The following is a 16,824-nucleotide window of genomic DNA, read 5'->3' on the forward strand; positions in this document are numbered from 1 at the left end:
TGTTACTTGTGATTACTTATAACATTAACAGTTTATGTCACAATGTTATTTATCCTAGGACTGATGACAACCTTGAAGACTCTGATGAATCGCCAACAACAGCAAGATCAGTGCCATGTACCTCGGCATCGGAGACCGAAGCCCCAGCAGACCCGACTCCAGCAGCACAGCCTCATGAACAGTTGTCTGATGCTGCTGAACCCTCCACTGATGCTGGTCCTGGAAGCACTCAAACAACAGCCCCAACAACATCACAAACAGCAGCCCCAGCACTACAGGCAGCATCAACATCCAATCTACCTCAGTATCTTTCACACACTCTCCGAGATAGGTGAACCAGGCGACATGAACAGTCACGTATGCTGCCCGAGCTCATTGATGCTCAAGTTTTATCCATACTAAATTCCATGACACCTGAAAATTCAGCAGATCAGTATTGTCGCTCCCTCTCTCCCTGCTTAGGCAAAGTTCATGATGAACAGCAGGAATGGGTATGGGCAGCAATCTTGACCCTCATTGCTGCAAGCCAAGGAGAGCAGGACCCAAACCCGGTGCTAGGGCCCATTGAACAAAGGAGAGCTGCACAGCATCAAATACAGATGCCATCTGCTACCAACATAACACATGCACAAAATGTAGGTACACTATCTTCAGGGGCCAACCCTGGGGCACAAACACAACAATCACAGCAAATGCCTGCACCCGCATGCATGCTTCCACCTCCAGCCTCCAGACATCGTTATCCACAAATATATGCTCCTGTTTGGTTTCCTCCTGCCCATTGCTACACCCATGATTATGTGCAAATGTCTAATCTAGCCTCAGTGCCTCATGCCTGTGTCAGTAGTCAGCAATATTGGCAAATGTCTGATCCAAGCACCACCTACAGCCAACATTCTGAAACAATATCCTCCAGCATGTCTGTGGGTGATAGTAGTGGTGCTCATTTTACTATGCCACAGCCCTACAATCTGCTATCAAGGCACCAGATGCCTGTGGTGAGCCAATTTGGTCCGCACAACCATATGCCAAAAGGTGTTACCTATAGTAGTTCGCAATCATATCTGCGCCAGATTGTTCACTCGCAACCTACTTTACCTCAGACACAAAGTGTTTCACAAACATTTTTGCATGAGTCTTACAAAACACAACCTTATCCCCATCTACATCTGTAACAGCATCAGTTTTGCAAAATCAACCTCCTCAAACAACCACACGCCAGACCACAATGCCTGCAGGACAAATGGCTACACAGTCCCCCAGCCCCTAACGTGTAAGCGCAGAAAATGCCACGGATGAATCTTTCTCCAGTCATGGTGATTTTATGGATTTATGACTAACCTAACTAAGTAGGTTACCTTCATTATTTTGTTGAAAAATTGGTTTATTTTTGCTACACCCTCGGTTGAATACATGTGTTGTAAGAAAAATAAAACACATTGGTAAAGTGTTAATATGTCTTGTTTATTTGTCAAAGTCTATGTAATTTTTACAATAATTAATTGATATGACCGAAAGAAAAAAAAATACCATACCTGTCCACTGTTATGTCCCACGAAGTCATCCATATCTGGCCCATACACAATTTACAACCAGGATGGTGGTAAGATTAATCCGTTACGGATTAAAAATAATGGGAAAGGAGGAGATGGTGGTGGTGCACGCAGCGTCGTTGACTAGCAGTGAGGTCACTGAAGCTGCACCCCCTCACAGCCTCAACTGCATAGAACTATTGACCGTGGTCAAATGGCAGCGAAATTGTACATTTCAAGTTCAGTATGTCTGAACAACATGATCGCACGATGACCCACTCTCCTTCCAGAACACAGTCAATGAGTGAGGATCTTAGGTATTTGGTGTTAGTCTACAATTGTAAGACCAAATACATACTTTAATACAAGGCATATTTATCACACCCACAGTGAACACATTATACTGAGGTATTAGTTATTTGTTATGGGTAGCAATGAGGCTTTGAGACGACCATGTATCAGTTACCCACATCAAATGTAAGCTCTCAACCCATGTCAAGGGTCCTCATTGCCTTGCAAGTCCCTAACCCATTTGTTAGAAAAGGGAACAAAAAATGGTATAAAAAATACACTTTTGGACAGAATACATATTTCAGTGTTACATTAGTTGGGCTCCTCCATTTGCCATGGCACACTACCCTCTGGTGTTAAAAAAAATCAGCAAAAATATTCCTGACTATAAGGGTAGAGTGAACTAATCAGTGAGCATTCTGTCTTTCCTCTGGTAATGCCACATTAACCACTCTCGCATCATCAACATCATCCAAGGATGGTTCTTGTCGTCGGCAGAAATTATGCAAAATAACGGTAGCCTTTATGACTGCCTGGACATTTTCTGGATGCATTTGGATTTGAGTTTCAAAAATACGCCATCTTGAAGTCAAGATTCCAAAAGCACACTCAACCAATCGACGGGCTTTCATCAGTCAAGTGTTAAATATTCTTCTCTGGTTCTCCAAACCTCAACGTGGAAATGGTCGAAGAACATGCCTTGAGAACGCAATACCCTCATCAGCAACCATAATAAATGGTGCAGGTGGGTCTGATGCACCAGGAAGCACACATGGTTGTGGGAGATTTAAATTAGTGTCAGCAAGTCACCGAGCTAATCTGGAAGCTCTAAAGATGCAAGCATTAGAGGCACTCCCATATGCCCCAATGTCAGCAAGAGCAAAACAATAGTTGCTGTTAGCTACAGCCAGCAGCACAACAGAAAATATTTTTTGTAATTAAAATAACGAGACCTAGAGTTTGGCGGCTTCTTGACACGAATGTGTTTACCATCCAGGGCACCAATGCAGTTTGGGAACTCAGTGGTTTCCATGAAACCCTGGGCAATCCGCAACCAGTCTTGTGTGCTTGGCTGAGGCATGAGGCAGTTCTTTAGCTTGTCCCAAACCAGATCACAAGTTGAGCGCACAATCTCGGATATGGTTGATGTGCCAAGGAGGAACTCAAAATTAGTTGAAGAATATGAGTGGCCAGTAGCCAGGAATCTGTTATCAAAACCATAGTTTGGATGTGAAACGTTTGCCATCAATTGTGGATTATTTTGATAAATCAAACAGTGTTAACATAGTGAAGGTAATACAGCACAGATCAACATAAAAAATATGTTTTGTCCAATATAACCCACACCCATTAATGCACCACACAGGTGTCACTTATAATGTACATTTCACAAAGTGGCCATGTTAAGAGTTTGGTTGTGGGTCCTACTATTTGATTATTAGTAAGAATACATATCCAAACTGTATGTTTGGCTTTATTTCTATGGCAATGGTTAACAAAGATATGTTTGGCAGTTACAATTATGGTCATTGTATAACCTAGTGAACTAGAACATTACTCATTAGAAATTTAAACACTTAACCCATTACGATGGTTTGCACGTTATTGGTCACAATATCATGTTTTGCACAAAAATATTACCTCAAGGTTACTAGCAAACGCTCCTCTGGAGAAATGCATGCAGGTGTCTTGTCTGAGAAGGTAAGGCCGCAAAACATGAAGTATGTTGTCAAAGCCGGGAATGGAAAGACGACAAAAAGCAACAAACTTCACCGGGTATCTGCAAAGTTCATTATACAATTTTTTAAAATGACCATATGCCCCACGTAGCAAGAGTAGAGGGTGAACCCATAGCCTCTTTTGCAGCTGTGGCTCCTCATCAAGCATATGGTGGCGAACCCCAAAGCGACGTGACACAAGCCATGCCAACCACAACAACGCCTCATTGTCAGTAGACATATTTGTGACACCAAAGGAGTCCTAACACACACCCCTAAGATGATATGTCATTGTCCAAAAAATTTTAGGAACTGTTTTAGCACATAATCACTAATGGATCACACCTTTGCAAGTTCCAAGCCTTTAATGCCTTAACCCCTCATATGGACCTCCAAACCACTGTGTGTGATACGTATTCAGCACATAGATAGCACACTGACAACACACGGATGACACACGGATGGCCTATGTGCACACATGGGCACATGGACAAGGATAGCTCCGGGACCGTTTCTTCACGTACCGGAAAAATCTGGACGTGTTGACCTTAGGCCTCTTTTACACATCAGTGTCTCCGGTACGTGTGGTGACAGTTTTCAAATGTACCGTAGACACTGAAACACATAGACTTATTCAAATGAGTGGGTCTAAGCACATGTCAGTGTGTTTCCACGGACCGTGTGTCCGGGGGCAAAGCACGCTGACATGTCTGTTTTCTGCTGTCATCACGGACGGCAAAATGTGCACACGGAGAACACACTTTGATGTCCTCCATGTGACATGGACGGGGAAGAAGCACTACTGTAAGAGCTGTTCCCCGGCGACTGGTGTTGAAGCTGGCTGTCACCATTCTCCCCGACTCCGCCAGCGAGCAGAGGACAATAATGAGCATTAAATTAAAGTCTGAACGATAGCAGGTGGGGGCTTTTGGGACTGTTACCCCATCATCCGACACCTGCTTTCACTATTAACAGTGACAGTAGGTGATGAGGATGGGGTTATTTCACAGCCGCCGCCTGCGATCATTCAGAAATAAATGAGTGAAAAACCCGCCGTGGGTTACCCCTATTTTATTAACCAACAAGACAAAACTCACAGCTGTGGGCTGCAACCCTCAGCTGTCAGCTTCAGCAAGGTTGGTTATCAAGAATAGAGGGGTGCCAGCGCTGTTTTTTTAATTATTTAAATAAATAATTTTAAAAAACAGTGTGGGGTCCAAACCATTTTTGACAACCAGCCTTGCTAAAGCGCACAGCTGGTGGCTGCTATTCTCAGACTGGTAAGGGGCCATTGATATAGGCCCCCCAACCCAAAAACAGCAGCCTGCAGCTGCCCAGAAAAGGTGCATCTATTAGATGTGCCTTTTCTGGCGCTTTGCCCGGCTCTTCCCACTTGCCCTGTATCGGTGGCAAGTGGAGTAATATTTGTGGGGTTGAAGTCACCTTTCAGGTGACATCAAGCCCACAGCTTTATAAGACACATATCCATTACTAATAGTTGTAAAGTTAAATAAAGACCTGGTCAGAATAAAATCTTTTAATGAAATAAAACACCACACAGTTTTCCCATTTTATTATTTCTCCTAATCCATGTGACGCCCTCGATCTCCTGTAATAAAAATGAAATAATAAACCAACAATATACCATACCTGTCCATCGTTCTGTCCCATGCTGTAATCCAAGTCTGGGGCTAAATAGTTTTTAACCAGGACGGTGCCAATATGTGACCGACCGTCCTGGCTGAAAACCACTGGTGAGTGAGCTGCAGAGAGTGCCGCATCCTTCACCTGTGGTCACTTCAACACTGCCTTTTTCCCATGGTCCAGAGGTCACCTCAGTTCAGGCCGGCCGTGATGATGTCATCGCTGGTGCCAGGTACAGCACACAGATAGTCACATGGAAAATGAATGGAAAGCTAGTCAAACATGCACACTAATGCACTATTGTAACTGGGATAAAAGGGTTCCATTCTGGCAATAATTAGCAGTCCCAGGAGTTAGATAGCTGTGGCTATGTGATAACTTCCTCCAAACATAATACTCCTTTAAAGGGATTGTCTACTACTGGGCCCCTTTGGAATGCCCCCATTATGCTGATGCTGAATAAAGTAGGTAAAAAGCATACTTATCTCCTGGACCGGCTATGCTCCAAAACAATGAGATGAGCACTGCAGTCAATTAATAGATTGCAGTGCCCTGGTATCATAAGCAATATCACAAGATTGTCAGGAAACACAGCACTTATATATATTTTTCCTATTTCTTCAACACAAAGAGGGCATTCAAAAGGGTCCAGTATTAGACAGCCCCTTTAACTAAATCACTTTATATGCAGTTTATCCAAGTTGTAAGATCTCTGTTAAAAGGAATATGTAAGCAGGTTTTTGCTACCTCATAAGAGAGCAGCGTGTTGTAGGATAAGAGACCCAGAGTCCAATGATGTATCACTTAGATTACTGCGTGCAGCAGTTGTGATACAATCAGAATTTTTAGATGAATCACGTAGCAGATTTGAAAAAGCTAGCCCTACCCACACCAGGCTCTCTATGTACATTGTCTATTGTCTGTAACCTGCTATTCAGAGAAGGGGCATGGTCGGACTAGGGCTCACATGCTCTGTAGTCTAGGCAGTAATAATCTCCTGGTGATAAAACAATTGTATTGAAACAACAGCTCATAGCCTAATATGAGATGCGTCACTGAAATCTGTGTCCCAGTCTCTATCTCACTCTGTCCTCAAACATACATAGCAAAAACCATCAGACAGATTCTTCTTAAGGCAGATGACATGATTAATCTGCCTCAAACAAATTGTTGGCACTATATAAAACAAAGATTCAATATTATTTTTCTGTGAAATCCACATGGCATGTGTCTCAATGTGATGTTTAGAGTCACAGCAGCTTTCTTTTATTAATATATTTACTATGGAAAACAGCCACAGATGTGTAGTAAGGCAAATCACTGCTCAAAATAAGTCTGTTACATTGATGTATCATGGTGGGTGCCATCTGTAATACATTCTGTAAGCAAAAAGTACATTGCAGTAAAATAAAAGGCAGCAATTAACTGTGACATGGTACATATGTCTCCCATGATTGAAGAAGTGATTTTTAATTTATTAATTTAGTATATGCACTTCCGCAGGCATCAGGCAAGAGTATAGATATTTATTGTCATAATGCAATAAGAAATTCTAAGGCACAATCTGTAAGCAAGGTGTTTTGCTTTGTTTGCCTCTGAAAAGCAGATGGGATCAAAATGTCTTCCACCCAAATTGAACCCCTGAAATGTCAAATATTAGGAACATGTTTTTATTGGAATTGTTCTAATTTATGTGTACCAGCAGTGCACATTTGCTGCATTTAAGTAGCACTGTTATCTGCTATAGTAAGTCATCATCTGCTGCTGTTCACTCTGTAGCTGCCAGCTTTCTTCACCTAATGGACCTCTGCTATAAAGTCTGTTGTCTCTATATAGAAATTGACAAAAATGATGAATTCCTTATGATGCAGCAGTTTTATTTTAGACACATACTCAGTTATAATGCCATAAAAATGTAAACCTGGTCATACATAAAATTCATCCTGAAGCCTCATATGCACAGTAATCATATGTGCTGCCATATGACAAATATGAGCAATATTTCTAGGGAATACTACCTCTCGACGAAGGCTATGTGCACACGTGGCGGATTGGTGTGCGGATGTTTCCGCACCGTTTTTGCAAAATCCATAGGTAAACCGCAATGCGGATCTACCACGGATTTACAGCGGTTTTTGTGCGGATTCCACCTGCAATTTTACACCTGCGGATTCCCATTGAGAAGCAGGTGTAAAACGCTATGGAATCCGCACAAAGAATTGACATGTTGCGGAAAAAACACCGCTGCATTTCCACGTGTTTCTTCCGCAGCATGTGCACTGCAGATTTTGTTTTCCATAGGTTTACATGGTACTGTAAACTCATGGAAAACTGCTGCGAATACGCAGTGTCAAATCCGCCAGCATGACACGCAATGTGTGCACATAGCCTCAGTCAACCAGTCCAGCATGCTTCATTTTGTTTTTATGTCAGACAACAGCCTTTATTTGCACTTACAATGAGGATAGGCTGGAAAGACAATAGCACAATAGGGTAATAAGATATCAAATCAATGGAAGAATTGCTCACCTGGCAAGGTTGTTGACCACAACCACATAATACACTTAAAGGGGTTGTGTGACTCTATGTGACTACAGACTTATAAACCCTCCAGGGCACACGCTCCTGGGATTTGCCAGTTTCTGATTTGAGACCAGATGGTTTGTATGAGTAAGGGCAGTCTCACACGTCCAGATAATTCCGGTACCGGAAAAATCGGTACCGGAATTATCCGTGTCCATGTGCCGATGCGTTTCTGTGGCACATCAGTGTGGCACACGTGTGCCGCCTGTGTGCCCACTGGGTACCACATGCACCATGCGGGAGACAGCGCTAAAGTTTAGCGCTGTCCCCTGCATCTGGTGCTGAAGCCGCGATTCATATCTTCCCTGCAGCAGCGTTTGCTGTAGAGAAGATATGAATAATCATGTTTAAAATAAAGCTCCATGTCCCCAACCCCCTCCCACCCCCTGTGCACCCACCCGCTGTTACTAAAATACTCACCCAATGCTAATAGAAAACGATGGGGGCACCACGATACGTGGGACTCAAACCAGGCCTAAAAATGACCAGACATAAACTAAGAAAGAACAGATAGGCCTTACAAATGGGAGTCACCACTAGACAAATATGAAAAACACAGCTTTATTGGTAACAAAAATGTAAAACACAGAGGCAAAAACACACTAAAAACATTAAAAACAAGGGGGTATACAATAGCCCCATATATGATCAAGCCCAAAATAAGGCAAAAAGCCCACACAGACCTAAACCGGGTAGAAAATGCAAATATAAGAGATGAATGAGCCTGATGGATAAATGACTGAATAAAGAAAAGCAGTCTCAGCAAACCCCAAGTGTGTACACTATAAGTACAGGAAGTAAGAACCTGGAGATGAAATAACCTATAATGCTACACACCACATAAACACTGTAGCCAAATAGCCACTGATAAAGATAGTACTCAAGCAGACAAAGTGCCGGTCATAGTGGTGTATGGCTGCTGGGACCGCAAATAAGCATAAATAAGTGGTCAATTACCCTCCAAAGATCAGGCGCCCATAATCGAAAAAAAGGCATAGAGTGCCAGAATGACAACACTCAAGCAGCGCCGGTCATAGGCAGGACAGATAGAAGGTGCATACCCAATGCAGAGTAAGTGTGGGCTGCAGGCACCCAACGCGTGTGGCCACGCTCTGGTGGCTTCGTCAGGGGTAACGCTTACCCCTTTAGTGTGTTTTTGCCTCTGTGTTTTACATTTTTGTTACCAATAAAGCTGTGTTTTTCATATTTGTCTAGTGGTGACTCCCATTTGTAAGGCCTATCTGTTCTTTCTTAGTTTATGTCTAAAATACTCACCCGGCTCCCTCCCTGGCTGGTGCTGCTTCCTGTCCTGGCCGCACCTTCTACTGTATGAGCGGTCACGTGGGACCGCTCATTTACAGTAATGAATATACCCCTATAGGAGATGGAGCCGCATATTCATGATTGTAATGGAGGCACATGGAGCTTTATTTTAAACACGATTATTCATAACTTCTCTACAGCAAATGCTGCTGCAGGGAAGATATGAATCGCGGCTTCAGCACCAGTGGGGGGGACAGCGCTTACAGTAGCGCTGTCTCCTGCACGTCACACGGACTGCACACGGACAACGTCCGTGTGCGGTATGTGTTTTACACGGACCCATTGACTATAATGGGTCCGTGTAATCCGTGCGCTCCCACGAACACTGACATGTCACCTCACGTACCGGAGCCACTGACGTGTGAAACCAGCCTTATACAAACTCCTAACCATATCTTCATCAATGCAGTGAATAAGGATTAAATTCCAAAAAGCGTATGCTAGGTTTGCACATTTATTTCTGCCCATGTAGTCACTGGTGCGACTTATTAATTCTTTAATAAAGACTTTTGATCTTTATTCAACACGCTGCACATTTTTCTATTTTCCTCAAAGGACTTATCTAGATGTTTGGTGAGCGCCTAGAAAAACCAGGTGCTTCATACAAGTTTCTAACATAGAGCCTTGCAAATTAAAAATTGCATTTTTTTCCAGAAAAATCATCTTATAGCTCCAAATTTTGTATTTTAACAAAGGTAGCAGGAGAAAATTGACCCAAAAATTGTTGTGATATTTCTCCTGAGTACACGTATACCACATGTGTGGAGGAAGACCACTGTTTTGGCGCACAGCAAGGATTGGAAGGGAAGGAGCACCGTTTGGCATTTTGAATGTAATATTGGCTGGAATCAAGAGCAGAACGGATGTCTTGTTTGGAGAGCCACTGATGTGCTTAAACAATCGAAACCCCAACACAAGTGACCCCCTTTGGAAACTAGACCCCTCAAGGGACTTATCTAGATGTTTGGAGAGTGCCTTGAAACAGCAGGTGCTTCACATAAGTTTAAAACGTAAAGACGTGAAAAATAAAAATCAAATTTTTTCCCCAAAAATCATACTTTAGCCCCAAATTTTTTATTTTAACAGTTGTATCAGGAGAAAATGGACCCCAAAAAGTGTTGCACAATTTCTCCTGATTAGGCCGATACCACTTGAGTTGAGCAAGACCACTGTTTTGGCGCACGGCAGGGCTTGGAAGGGAAGGAGCACCGTTTGATGTTTTGAACTTAAAATTGTCTGGAATCGAGAGCAGACTCCATGTCACATTTGGAGAGCCCCTGATGAACTGAAACAGTGGAAACCCCCACAAGTTACCCCATTTTGGAAACTAGACCCCTCATAGGAATAATCTAGATGTTTGGTGAGTGCCTTGAACCCCAGGTGCTTCACATAAGTTTATAACGTAGAGCCATGAAAAATAAAAATCAATTTTTTTCCACAAAAATCTAATTTTAGTCCAAAATTTTTTATTTTAACAAAGTTAGCAGGAGAAAGTGGACCCAAAAAATTTTTGTGATATTTCTCCTGAGTACGCCAATCCCCAATGTGCAGAAGAAGACCACTGTTTGGTCGCATGGCAGGGCTCGGAAGGGAAGAAGCACTGTTTGATGTTTAGAACATAAAATTGACTGGAATTGAGATCAGACACTATGTCGCATTTGTAGAGCTCCTGATGTGCCTAAGCAGTGGAATTCCCACAAATGTGACCTCATTTTGGAAATTAGATCCCTCAAGGAATTATCTATATGTTTGGTGAGCACCTTGAACCCCCAGATGCTTCACATAAGTTTATAACATAGAGCTATGAAAATTTAAAATCTAATTTTTTCTACAAAAATCATGTTTTAGCTGCAAAGTTTTTTGTTTTATCAAATATAGCAGGAGAAAATTGACCCCAAAAATTGTTGTGCAATTTCTCCTGAGTACGCTGATACCCTATGTGTGGAGGAAGACCAATATTTAGGCGCATAGCAGGACCTTGAAGGGAAGGAGCAAGGTTTGACCTTTCTAACTTAAAATTGGCTGGAATCGAAAGCGGATGCCATGTCGCATTTGGACAGCCCCTGATGTGCCTAAATAGTGGTAACCCCCCACATGTGACCACATTTTGGAAAGTACATGTCTCAAGGGACTTATCTAGAAGATTGGTGAGCACCTTGAACCCTAGGTGCTTCACATAGCTTGATAACAGAGCATTGAGAAAATTAAAAATCACATTTTGTCCACAATAAATTTCCCCCAATTTTCTTATCTTAACCACAGTTGCAGGAGAACGTGGACCCCAAAAATTGTTGTGCAATTTCTCCTGAGTTCACTGATACCTGATATGTGGAGGAAGACCACTGTGTGGGCACACGGCAGGACCCGGAAGGGAAGGAGCAGGGTTTGACTTTTTGAACACAAAACTGTCTGGAATCCAAAGTTGACATTATGTTACGTTTGGAGGGCCAAAGATGTGCCTAAATGGTGGAAACCCTCCACAAGTGACCCCAGTTTGTAAACTAGACCCCTCCAGCAACTTACTCAGATGTGTGGTGAGCATCTTGAACCACCAGGTGCTTTACAGAAGTTTATAAAAGAGCTGACTGTTAGGAGTCAAGTTCCCGCCGCTGCACAGGGGAAATCTCGAACCTTGTCTGCTGTGGTCTCTCATTCTGCATCAGCTGCAGTGGAGCCTGCTCAGCAGAGACGTTGATCCCAGCGTCTCGTTCAGTCTGATTCTATGCAAAGGGTTTCAGCTGCCTTTCCAGGCTCTGCCATTGTAGCCTGTACTGATCAGCAGCGAGCAGACGTCTCTGGGACTAAGTCCTGCTTTTCCCCTTCTGAGCATGCCCAAAGGAAGACCTCTCAGTGGAGGTCTGGGGTCACATGCTCAGGTACTGCAGTAGCTCCTATTGGTCCTCTAGGAAGGTCCTGAAGCTGCTCAATTACTGTAGCAGTTCTCATTGGTCCTCTAGGAAGGTCCTGAACTTGCTGCAGCTATAAAAGGTTCCCATGGCCGCACGGCCATGCGCTAGTATACACTTGTATATATGTGTGTGTTGTGAGTGAAAGTCGCTCTTTAAGCATCCCCTTCCTTGTGTTTGAATGCTGGCATAAGGAGGATGATTGTAATCTAGCGCCCGACTTGTAACCAACACTGGTACATTAACAGCGTCTATTGCTGTGACCGCCAGTGCGGCGCCATGCGCTATCACCGCGCTTTCCAAACCCAAGTCTGGGTGGTTAGTGGCGTTCGCCAGTGCGGCATCGCATGCACTCTCGTACTATTTAATTATTATTTCTGTTACGTGCGGTACTGCGGCCCTGTGACGCAACAGGGTTCGCTTCTTTCACACAGGGTGAAATTAACCCGTGTGTAGTGTATCCTCATTGTACCACCATATAGTCCATCATTGCTTAGCAGCAGGTTCCATCTCTGCACGATGGACCCCGGGCTGCGAACGCATCTTATTCCTTTTCTCTAATTATTTGGTGCGTTTCGCTAGCCCTAACACTGACAAAATACAAAAATCACATTTTTCCTCCAAAATTTTTCTTTTAGCCCCAAACTTTTTATTTTTTTAAGGGTAATACTAGAAAATGTACCCAAAAATATGTTGTGCAATTTCTCCTGAGTGTGCCAATACCCCGTGTGTGGGTGAAAACAACTTTTTAGGCACAGTGCGATGCTCAGAAATGAAGAAGCGCCATATTGGAGTTCAGATTTTGCTGGAATGGTTTGAAGGTGTCATGTCACATTATCACAGCTCCTGATGTGTCAGAATACCTGAAACCCCCCATAAGTAATGTCATTTTATAAACTACTCCTCTCAATAGTTTCATCTAAGGGTTTAGTTATCATATTGACACCACAGGTGTGCAGCGCCTCAGGGCACTGGTCATTGCAGTAATGTCATTCTTCCACAAGGGGGAGTAATGTTACGTCTGATGGCAATAAAGGAGATCACTTTACCAGGTATCACAAACCACACAACACACTTCACACTCCAGTCCACCATGGGGAGCTATTCTCCTATTTAGTAGGGCACTCTTCACAATTAGGTAAAACTGGTGGTCTGGATAGGAAAAGGGAGCAGAAGTGAGCTGGGCTTCACCCAGTGAGCTGCTATCTGAGCTCCACTCAGGTAGTGGGTCCCTGACAGAGGTCAGATCCTGTCCGAGGCCTAGACAGAAGGCCACGGAGCTGCGTCGGCCCGGCGCGCGGCAGCATCCTAAGAAAGAGACATTGAAGGAGAATTGTGTTGCAGAGAGTGAAAAATGAAGTCATAGCAAAAGGAGAGGAAACCAGAAGGAGTTCTGCCCTGTAAAAGGCTGCCTCCTTTCTGAGGTGCAGGATCCGGTAGCCGGAACACCGAGGAGTCATCGTCTCCAAGCCTGGCTCCAGAGACCGGCAAGACAGCTAATTCCATACTAGTTGCCCGACCTTTACCCAGGAGGCACGGTGGCAATGATGGGTGGCCGGGGTATTCTAGAGCTCCTGTAAAAAGCCTCAAGCCACCAGTCATACGGGTTGTTCCTATCCATCTGGGGGACAGAGAGAAAGACATAAGACCTAGAACACCAACATTGGTTGTGAGGACCTTATGAGAAGCTTAGCAGTAAGGTACTACAACATCCAGCCACTAGAGGAAGGCTACTGATTTCCACCTGGATAAGGGGACTCTGGATTTGCCTTCAGACCGGCCGACCTCTGCCAGCCCTGTGATCTGGTGCTCTGGACTGTGGATGCTGAAGCCTTCAGTAAAGGTAAAGAGACTGCACCCTTGTGTCCTCGTTCTTCACTGTGCCTCACATCAGCCACTATTCACCATCTAAACCTCTGGGAAGCCCTGGGGACATACTTCACCTGTGGGAAGGTATACGATCCAGCTGCCAAAACATCACCCCAGCGGACCCCTAAGCAACGTCGGTCACCCTGGCCGAATACCACAGGTGGTGTCACGAACACTATCCCTTTAAAGACCTTTCCCCATCTTCAACGGACCTCCCGAGGGCCACGGACCAGGTCAGCCACCGTGACATCCCCCTTGAGAACCGAAGGGCCCAGTACCGAGTTCCCCTAGCCCTTGGGGGCGCTCCAGGTGTGTCATAGAAATGTATGCTAATGAGGGTGAAGAAAGAATAATTAAATTTCTTCCACTAAAATGCTGTTTTAGCCCCAAATTTTAAATTTTTTAAGGGCTAAGAGGAAATAATGGACAGCTCAGTGTGTTGTGCAGTTTCTCCTGAGTGTGCCATTACCATGTTAGGGCTAGCGGAACACGTCAAATTATAAGATAGATGGAATAAGGTGCGTTCGCAGCCCAGGGTCCACCGTGCAGAGATGGAACATGCTGCTGAGTAATGACGGACTATATGGCGGTACAATGTGGATACACACGGGTTAAATTCACCCTGTGTGAGGGAAGCAAACCCTGTTGTGTCACAGGGTCGCGGTACCGCACCAAGAGCGCAAGCAAGTAGTCTCAGGACTCTATCCCAAGACACAGGATTAGAGTACGTTCAGACCACTTATGCTCGACACCGCAACTGGGGTGTCAAGAGTAACAGAAAATATAACTTAAATGCACAATAGTGCCTGCTGTGCCGTTTTGGCGGATGCCACTAACCACCCAGACTTGGGATAGGAAAGCGCTCTAATAGCGCACGGCGCCGCACTGGCAGTCACAGCAATTAGACGCTGTTTCGTGTATTAATTGCTGATAGCTCACCCAGGTGCTAGATAGCAGACATCCACCTTACGCGAGCAGTCATACACAAGGGAGGGGATGATTAAAGAACGACTTGCACTCATCAACACACACACACGCTTTCAAATGTATACTGGCGCATGGCCGTGTGGCCATGTGAACCTTTTATAGCTGCAGCAAGTTCAGGACCTTCCTAGAGGACCAATGAAGACTGCTACAGTAACTGAGCAACTGCAGGACCTTCCTAGAGGACCAATAGGAGCTACTGCAGTCTGCAGTACCTGAGCATGTGACCCAGACTTCAACTGAGAAGTCTTCCTTTGGGCATGCTCAGAAGGGGAAAAGCAGGACTTAGTCCTAGAAAGACCTGTTCACTGCTGAACATTGCTGGCTACAATGACAGAGCCTGGAAGGGCAGTAATAACCAGCCCAGTATCAGCCTAAGCTAGACGCTGGGACCGACGTCTCCACTGAGCAGACTCCACTGTGGCTGGAGAAGAATGGGAGACTGCAGTGGAGATGGTTCGAGATTCCCCCTGTGCAGAGGCGGGAACTCGACACCTAAGATATCATACAGCTGTGGCCAAAAGTATTGACACCCCTGCAATTCTGTCAGATAATACTCAGTTTCTTCCTGAAAATGATTGCAAACACAAATTCTTTGTTAATATTATCTTCATTTAATTTGTCTTAAATGAAAAAACACAAAAAGAATTGTCCTAAAGCCAAATTGGATATAATTCCACACCAAACATAAAAAAGGGGGTGGACAAAAGTATTGGCACTGTTCGAAAAATCATGTGATGCTTCTCTAATTTGTGTAATTAACAGCACCTGTAACTTACCTGTGGCACCTAACAGGTGTTGGCAGGCAGATTAGCTTGGGTACTGCTTCATGTTCAGACGAGCCACTGCGCCTGTTTAACCCCTTAGTGACAGAGCCAATTTGGTACTTAATGACCAGGCCAATTTTTGCAATTCTGACCACTGTCACTTTATGAGGTTATAACTCTGGAACGCTTCAATGGATCCCGCTGATTCTGAGATTGTTTTTTCGTGACATATTGTACTTCATGTTAGTGGTAACATTTCTTCGATATTACTTGCGATTATTTATGAAAAAAATGGAAATATGGCGAAAATTTTTAAAATTTTGCAATTTTCAAACTTTGTATTTTTATGCCCTTAAATCAGAGAGATATGTCACGAAAAATAGTTAATAAATAACATTTCCCACATGTCTACTTTACATCAGCACAATTTTGGAAACAAAATTTTTTTTTGTTAGGGAGTTATAAGGGTTAAAAGTTGACAAGCAATTTCTCATTTTTACAACACCATTTTTTTTAGGGACCACATCACATTTGAAGTCATTTTGAGGGGTCTATATGATAGAAAATAATGAAGTGTGACACCATTCTAAAAACTACACCCCTCAAGGTTCTCAAAACCACATTCAAGAAGTTTATTAACCCTTTACGTGCTTCACAGGAACTGAAACAATGTGGAAGGAAAAAATGAACATTTAACTTTTTTTTGCAAACATCTTAATTCAGAACCATTTTTTTTATTTTCACAAGTGTAAAAACAGAAATGTAACCATAAATTTTGTTATGCAATTTCTCCTGAATACGCCAATACCCCATATGTGGGGGTAAACCACTGTTAGGGCGCACCGCAGAACTTAGAAGTGAAGGAGCGCCGTTTTACTTTTTCAATGTAGAATTGGCTGGAATTGAGATTGGACGCCATGTCGCGTTTGGAGAGCCCCTGATGTGCCTAAACAGTCGAAACCCCCCACAAGTGACACCATTTTGGAAACTAGACCCCTTAAGGAACATATCTAGATGTGTGGCGAGCACTTTGAACCCCCATGTGCTTCACAGAAGTTTATAACGTAGAGCCGTGAAAAAAAAATGTGCATTTTTTCTACAAAAATGATCTTTTTGCCAACAAATTTTTATTTTCACAAGGATAACAGGAGAAATTAGACCACTAAAGTTCTTGTGCAATTTCTCCTGAGTACGTCGATACCCAATA

This window comes from Ranitomeya imitator, chromosome 4, assembly GCF_032444005.1.
Source record: "Ranitomeya imitator isolate aRanImi1 chromosome 4, aRanImi1.pri, whole genome shotgun sequence".
NCBI classification, from domain to species: domain Eukaryota; kingdom Metazoa; phylum Chordata; class Amphibia; order Anura; family Dendrobatidae; genus Ranitomeya; species Ranitomeya imitator.